Below are 8,325 nucleotides of genomic sequence, written 5' to 3' on the forward strand. Positions count from 1 at the left end.
ACTTCAGCCAGGTCACGATCTCGCGGTCCGCGAGTTCGAGCCCCGCGTCGGGCTCTGGGCTGATGGCTCAGAGCCTGGAGCCTGTTTCCGATTCTGTGTCTCCCTCTCTCTCTGCCCCTCCCCCGTTCATGCTCTGTCTCTCTCTGTCCCAAAAATAAATAAACGTTGGAAAAAAAAAAAAGTAGAACAGGCAATGACCTTGAACGCCAAGTTGAGGATGTTCTTCCATGGGTGATGGAGTTGCCATGGGGGCCTCCCAGACAGGGGAGGAGGAGGACTGGATATGCATAAATATCTCTGCTTATTTCCCCAGGGTCTATAAGAGGCCAAGAGAAGGTGTTCTGATCCACCAGGGATCTGGGTAGCTCTCCTCTTCCCAGCGTGGCCTGCTGGAACAGAGCAAGCTGTGTCCCTGAAGATTGCCCTCCAGGTATGTTCACTGTAGCCACCCCAGGATTATACACACAGGCCTGGGGGTGGATGCTAGGGCCAGGACCAGGGTGAGGCAAGAAGCCAGCATGCATTACTGAAGAAGGCACTCCCTTAGGTGCTGGGCCTGCAGCTACACAAACCCAAGGAGAGCACCTTCTTATATGTTGCCCTTCGGGCTTCTTGCCTGCCTTGGCCTAGTCCCAGCCTGGGGAGGCAGCTGGTCCAGAAGGAGAATGGGCTAAGTGGCCAGGACTTTTGGCATCTGTTCAGAATGGAGAAGTAGAGGTCTAGAAGGGAAACTGGACTTCCCTGAGTTTGAACCGTGGAAAGAATAGTAGGGCCAGGCAGTGGGGCTCTTAAGGAAGGAGAAAGGAAAGGAGATCGATTTCAGGGGTCCGGGGCCATCGCTGCTCCCCCACCTCTAGATTCTTCTTCTCCAGCTTCCCACTTCTGGGCTTAGTGCCCTTGAGTCCCTGCTGTAGATTCAGCCTGCCTATGCATCAAGACCAGAGGCACACTGGGCAGGCAGGACTGAAACGGCTTTGGATCACCTCTACTGGGTAGACATGATAAGCTTCTGTGGGCTGTACATGGTGCTCCCTCTGGAACTCTCTACAAAGCTTCTGTCTGCTCCTTCACTCAGTTCCCCTCCCCTGGGGTTGTCTGTGTTCAGAGTTTGGCTTTGGCTCAGATGGAGGTCTACCCTTGACTCCCTTGGGATGGGCCATCATCCTCGGGTCATCACCCCAGAGGATGGTTGCCCACCTGCCTGACCCTGTATGCTGGGTTCCCCTCCCCAGGGCCATATTTCCCTGTAGGAGTTGTCCTGCTTATGGGCTCCTTTAATGTCTGGACACTTCTGAGTCATTCAGACCCTGAATCTTACCAGCCTTAGAGGCCAGTCCCCGGACGTGTCCAAGATTAATCCACAGTTCTCTGCAGAACTCACCAGCTCTAGGAGGTTACTACTAGTGTTACACTCTGGTGTTATACTCTGGGCAAGAGAATTATAGTTTGGCCATTCCACAACAGGGAAAGGGGGGATATCAGACAGTATCTTATGGATGGAATGAAAATAACAAAACTATGGTCGGGCAGTTGTTAACTGTGCTCCAGACAAGTAAGACGGTTTTCCTTCGGAATCCCAATGTTTAAGATTGCTTCAGATACATCTCTTATTGCCACTACCCAAGACGTACCTCAGTGAGAAGAAAACCAAAATATTATCATTTTGTCCTTACGGCAATCTTTTGAAGATAGAATTATCATTCCCATTTCACAGATGTGAAAACTTTGGTTTGGAGAGATGAGACAACTTGGATCAAAGAGTCAGAAGGTTGTCAGTCTGATCCCAAGACCATGCTCGGCCATGGCTTTCCATGCTGACCATACCCTGAAATGCATGCCCGGGGCGGGCGGATTTGAACCCAAGGCCCTCTAAGGGAGCCAAGAACATTGGGCACCCTCTTTTTTTACCTTATCATTCCCTGGAAAGACAACGATGGCTGGGTGCATACATGCAAATGACATCCAGCTTCTCACTGCCAGATCCCTGAGCACAAGCACTTGTTGTTCATTTCTATAAATGTTAACGTATCAGGATGTATTTTGACACACTACTAAGATAAGTGCTAGAACTGACAATAATAATGTATAATTTATGTCTCTCATATTACCTTCCCATCACTGTGCTTACATTATTACATAAATTAGTTTAATGTATCTGACATTCATCAGATAATTTAAGCATTTGTTCTTTTGTCTCTGTCTCCTGCTTGCAAGCTTCTAGGCTGGAGATCATGGCACCATCGTGGCACTGATTTGCGGGAATGCTGGCAAAGTTATGGAAGACTTTTTGACATTCATGGAGGAGACTTACTTTTTGTGCGAGCAATGCCATAGGGTACAGACAGCCACGGAAGAGGCACTCACTTCTGAGGTAGCTGTAAAAATGGCCACGATTCTTCCCATCCCAGTATGTACGCACCCATGCAATGTGACGTTGGAGGTTCTTCCATGCAAAGGTGAAGTCTGTTTCTCTACCATTTGAATCTGGGATTGGCCATGTGTCTGGCTTTGGCCACACAGGCATTAACAAACTTGTGCACGGTGACTTGCCCTCTTACTACTTTTGGAAATATGCACTTACTCTCATGTGTGTGAGCCCCAAACAGCCTGTGAGAAGATGAGACCAGTGGCCCAGTTACATTCTTTGCCCCTACTGATATACAGCCAATTGCCAGACATGTGAGTGAGGCCACTCACTGCTCGTGTGGATGAGCCCCATGGGTCCCTGGAAGAACCATCCAGCAGATCCCAGCCTAAGTGGTGACCCATGGAATTTTGAGCTAAATGAATGGCTGCTTTTTAAAGACGATATGTTTGTGGTGATACGTTACACAACAAAAAATGACAGATAGAAGGCTGAAGTTGACTTACAGGGGAGTCCTACCCACAGTTGTTGGAGAAAAGGAGGTATTTCTCGAGTTCCTGCTGTACCTCCAGCCTGGGCCAGGCACTTATGTGTATATTATCTCCTTTGGTCCTCACACTGGGTATATTATTTCCATTGTGAAGTTGGCATTGTTATCATCCACATTTTATAGTCCAGGAGACTTGAGATTCAGAATATTTAGTTTGCTTTCCCAAGATCATAAGCCCAATGAGCAGTAAAGCCTGGATTCCAACTCAGATGTGTCTGCACGAACATCCTAACCGTGAACATTTATTGGGATCTTTAGAAGGCAGAGAAAAGCTTGTAGCGATTAATTCTGAATTTGCATTTTTGCCCTGGCGAGGGACATCCATACGACAACTCCAAGTGTTTGATATGATGATGGTCCAAGGAACGTCAGTACAGTGCTGCCATTAGCAAGGCCTCCTTACTTGTATTATCTCGTTAATTAATTAACCTGGGCCTTGTGGAATCAGTATTCATGTCTTTTTTTTTTTTTTCCAGAATAGGCAAGTAGATTTAGAGAGGTTAAGGAATTTGCCACAAGTAACCAGAGGACCCAAGACATGAACTTAGAACTCCTAAATCCAAACCCTATGCCTGCTCTCCTAAGCCAAGCCATCTCTCTTTCTAGTTTTTCTCGGGGAACCTCAGGCTGGATGCTTTACCCTCCAATGACCTTGCCATTGACAGAAATGAAGACAATAGATTCAGAGATATCACCTGAGCGCAGGTCTCTGCACTAGGTCCTGGAAGGTTGCAGAGACAAATATGGTTTAGGTCTTGTCCCCTGCTCTCCAGCTGGGGAGACAGCACTCCACAGTATGTAATATCCGGGTCTATGTAGTGCTATCGTGTGGTAGAGTATCATCACATGATATGGTATATTGATGCCTTCTTTTCAAGTGATGCTAACACATGTCCACTTAAATAAATCAACATATCCATTTTCACAGTCACGGCCTGTGACCCTTGGGTGCCCCATGGGGCCCCTCCAAAGTGCATCGCTCTGTTTTCATGTTCACAAGTGTTAGGAAGCAGTCAAAGATTTAAAACAGAAATGTCCAGTATTGGTAAAGGTCTGGAGAAGCTGGTAGAATTGGAAAATCGATATACATTTTTCTGGGGGGCAATTTGGATTAGGTAACAAAACATTCATATATTTGACCCTCAGATTCTGGGAATTTATTCTAAGGAAATTACCAACCATAAAGATATGCAAAGATTTAGCTATCATATTTTTAGGATGATAACATTTAATTGGAAAGAACCTAAATATACAATAACAGTTATTGGTTAAATGAAATATAATACATCCACACACTGCACTATTAACCGGTAAGTTCAAATGATGTAGTAGATGAATAACATGAGATATCGTGGAGGAAAAGGCAGATAATAAAATAGATTGTATTTCAGTGTGGATTCACCATGTAAACAAAGTTATACGGAAAACTTCTGCAAGGTTATACAGTCACTCTCCTTATCCACAGTTTCCCTTCCCATGGGTGTCAGTTACCTGTGGTCCATCTTGGTCCGCAAGCAGATGATCCTGCTTCTCACCCATAGTCAGAATGTCAATAGTCACCTAATGCTATGTCATAATGCCTACGTCATTCACCTCAATCACGTAGGCATTTTATCCTCTCATAGCTTCATAAGAAGGGTGGGTACAATACAATAAGATATGTTGAGAAAGGGACCATGTTCACATAACTTATTACAGTATATTATTGTGATTGTTCTATTTTATTATTTATTTACTTTTGTGAATCTCTGACTGTGCCTACTTTATAAACATTATCTGGGGCGCCTGGGTGGCTCAGTCGGTTAAGCGTCCAACTTCAGCTCAGATCATGATCTCACAGTTGGTGAGTTCGAGCCCTACATCGGGGTCTGTGCTGACAACTCAGAGCCTGGAGCCTGCTTCGGATTCTCTGCCTCCCTCTCTCTCTGCCCCTCCACCCCCCATTCTCTGTCTCTTTCTCTCTCTCAAAAATAAATAAACATTAAAAAACATTATCATAAGTAGGTATGTATACATAGTAAGTATGTATGTATGTATCGTATATAAGTATATATAGGGTTTGGTACTGTCTGTGGTTTCAGTGCATCTACTGTGGGTCTTGGAGTACAAATAAAGGAATTTCTATATCCTAAAGTATTAACAATGTTTATTTCTGGGGATAGATTATGAAGTTAGGAGTATTTCTTATTTTTTCTGTATGTTTATTTGTATTTTTTACATTTTCTTCATTGGTGGCTTAAGGCTTTTGTGGTGAAAAAAATAAAAGAGAATAAAAGTCTTAATAAAGAGCATTCAGAAGTGTAAATAAAATTTTCACAGCATCTGTTTGCCAAAACCTGGAAATCTGAGCAGCACCCATGCGCTGGCTTTGAATTTGATAGACAAGAAGATGCGCAATTTAAGAAGTGAGGGATGAGAGAAATGCCATCAGATTTGGGTACCAATATCCCATTGGTTCCGCCCCCATCCCAAAGCTATGTGCAATTCTTACAGAGCTCATGTTTGCTTTTATTTTGATTCAAAACTTATCTAGTACAAAGAGGGGAGGCTTTGGTGTCAGCCAGATATGGGCTCAGATCCAACCGTTTTGCTGCCTGAATGATACTGGGCAAGTCACATAGCTTCTCCAAGCGTTCGTTTCTTTATCTGCAAAGTGGGAATACACAATCTAGCTTGCAGCAATGTTGAGAGAATTAGATCCACTTTGTGTAAAAAGCCAAGCATAGTGCCTGACATATAGTAGGTGTTCAATAAATTATCATTATGGAAGTGTGTTTGTTTTGGTGCTATTTTCGATAAAGGAGCCATACAGTAGGGATACTAGGTCCGTTATTTCTCTTGTGGGCAAAAGGAATCAGCAACAGCAACGTACTTTTGCAGGGTCCTAAGTAGGGAGTGCTGGTTGCCTCCTGAACCCAGGACTTCTCTCCTCCATGGCAGTGGCTTTTTTGTTCGTTTGTTTCAACACATTTCACCCATCTCCCTACCTACTGCGCCTCTTTTTTTTTCCCATCACTTATCACACAGCAGTGGCATTTTATTTTTTTTTTTAATTTTTTTTTCAACGTTTATTTATTTTTTTGGGACAGAGAGAGACAGAGCATGAACGGGGGAGGGGCAGAGAGAGAGGGAGACACAGAATCAGAAACAGGCTCCAGGCTCTGAGCCATCAGCCCAGAGCCCGACGCGGGGCTCGAACTCACGGACCGCGAGATCGTGACCTGGCTGAAGTCGGATGCTTAACCGACCGCGCCACCCAGGCGCCCCCCCTTTTTTTTTTTTTTTTAATTTTTTTTTTTTCAGCAGTGGCATTTTAAACAGGCTCCTACATGTCTCCCGAGGCTCAACCAAAACATCTCCGCTCTTGGGCAGAAGCGTATTTCCTCTTATGGGCAGGTCAGGATCATCATCTCGCGTGTGTAGCACTGTGCGAAATTCACCCTCACTATAAACGTGGCTTAGCTTAGAATGAGGCTTGGTGCTGGCTCTGCACACCTGTCCTGACGGCAGATGTTGGTAACTGATCATGATACCCTTTCCTACTGAGTCCGGGCACAGTCGTGGGGAGTCTTCTCCACGTGGTGTTTTGTTCAACTCTTGCCAATTGATCAGAGGTTGCAAACGAGATGAAAACCACTTGCCTTCTTTGGATGAAACCTGGGTGGGTGAGGAAGGGGCGGCAGGGGCTGCGGCTTCACCTGTTTTCGCCTCCTAATTTGCTTCTGGGAGATTAGGAGAAGAGTTTTTTCCTGTGTTTTCTTCCTCTACTCGGTGAAGTCCTAGGGTTAGATCAGGGCTGGTGATAGGTCTCCTTTCACGAGTCTACCTTGATGAATTAGTATCTCAACAAAGAGTATTTTGCACAAACGTATTCCAAGGCTGCATGTGGGCTGGGCTCACGTGGTACTGTGGTGGGCTAGAGATGTCTCCCATGGTGTGGAAGGGGTTGGGCAATGGTAGGTGTGCCAGGTGTTTGTCATTCCTGGATTGGATGGTTTCCAGTAGCTCTAAATTTCTGCTTTTCCAGAAAGCCGAGGGCCAAAGGGGAAAGGGACTGGTCCAAAGGCATCTGTGGCAAAGCCAGTACTATGCCCTGGGGTTCAGCTCCCTGTCTGGGACTTTTTCACAAAGACCCGAATCCGACATCGAGTCTGGGCAGCGTGAGTGTTCCTCAAAAGGAAATTCAAGTTCTCCGTGAAGGGGCAATGTCAGTCCTTCCTTCCCTGGGACTGAGCCTGGCTGTCCCCAGAGGGCTGTCTGTTCTGTCTGATAGTCCTGGCTTTAGCACTGACCTCTGGAGATGGGCGCCGGGCTGCTCTTCCATGCTACCCAGGATTTCTTTCTGGGTCCTTCCTAAAAGGCTTGGGGAAGGAAGTGATTAGATTCCAAGCCTTTCTCCTGGGGCGGAGTTGGGGGGGGGGGGTATTTCCCAGAGTGGGGCTTTGCCTAGGCAGGGGGCTCAGCTGAGAGCTACAGGGAAGCAGCAGGGGCTCCTTAAATATGCAGACGGAGCAGCTGCCTTTGATCTCTCCAGCGGCAGAAGCAGCCACTCCCTGCTGAGCTGGAGTGTGCATGTGGGCCTGAGGGTGGCATGTGGGTTTGGGTTAACATGTAAATGAGGGCAGACTGGACCTCAACATGTGCATGCTGCACATATGTGTGCACACGCAGGTACCGCTACGGGTTCGTGTGTGTTCATAAGTCTGCAGATGTGTGCCCATATCCGTGTATGGGAGTTGTGTGTGTGCCTGTGTGTGCCATGTGGCTTTGTTGGCCTGAGCCCATGTCTACACATTAGCTCATCCAAGATATCTTTATAGCACAACGATGTTATCTGCCCAGCGATCCCCAGTTGGGACAATTTATTCACAGCATTACTCCTTATTCACAGTATTACTGCTGGAGCCACGGCAGAAGCACAACCCGGTCCTGCCTCCTGGCTCAATTTAATCTGTCAAGGGATGAGTCAATTCTACTCACAAGGTCACGGATGGTCAGGAGACAGTACGATAGATTGGGTAACTGTTCAAAGCGTTCAGTGTCTCCTTTCCCCCTTCTGATGTCAGGAATGGCTGAACGACCTCTTTTGGCCAATGGCATGAGATCTCACGTAACCCATACCACACTTGGACAGAAGTTCTAAGAGACTTTGCATGGCTTGCCACCTCTCCCCCTCCTTTCCCTCGGCCATGTGACATGCAGAGAAAGGCTGTTTTGTCACCCCGAGGCTCAGAAAGGAAATACCAGGGAGCAGAGCCACAGCCAACCCGTGATAAATACATAACACAAGTGAGACATAAACCTTCTGGGAGCATACCATGGAGACCTTGGCGTTTTGTTGTGTTGTGTTGTGTTGTGTTGTGTTTGTTACCGCAGCATAACCTACCCTAGGCTAACTCAAACAAAGGGG

At 46.3% G+C, this 8,325-nt stretch overlaps 1 long non-coding RNA gene across 1 annotated transcript; it reads left to right on the forward strand.

The window, feature by feature from the left end:
• Positions 1-316: 316 nt before the first annotated feature.
• On the forward strand, positions 317-3,123 carry LOC122482683. Its single transcript, XR_006297207.1, has 2 exons — positions 317-430; positions 2,215-3,123. It is a non-coding gene; the product is annotated as an uncharacterized LOC122482683 (long non-coding RNA).
• Positions 3,124-8,325: the final 5,202 nt, after the last annotated feature.

Source organism: Prionailurus bengalensis, chromosome D1, assembly GCF_016509475.1.
Source record: "Prionailurus bengalensis isolate Pbe53 chromosome D1, Fcat_Pben_1.1_paternal_pri, whole genome shotgun sequence".
Taxonomy (NCBI): domain Eukaryota; kingdom Metazoa; phylum Chordata; class Mammalia; order Carnivora; family Felidae; genus Prionailurus; species Prionailurus bengalensis.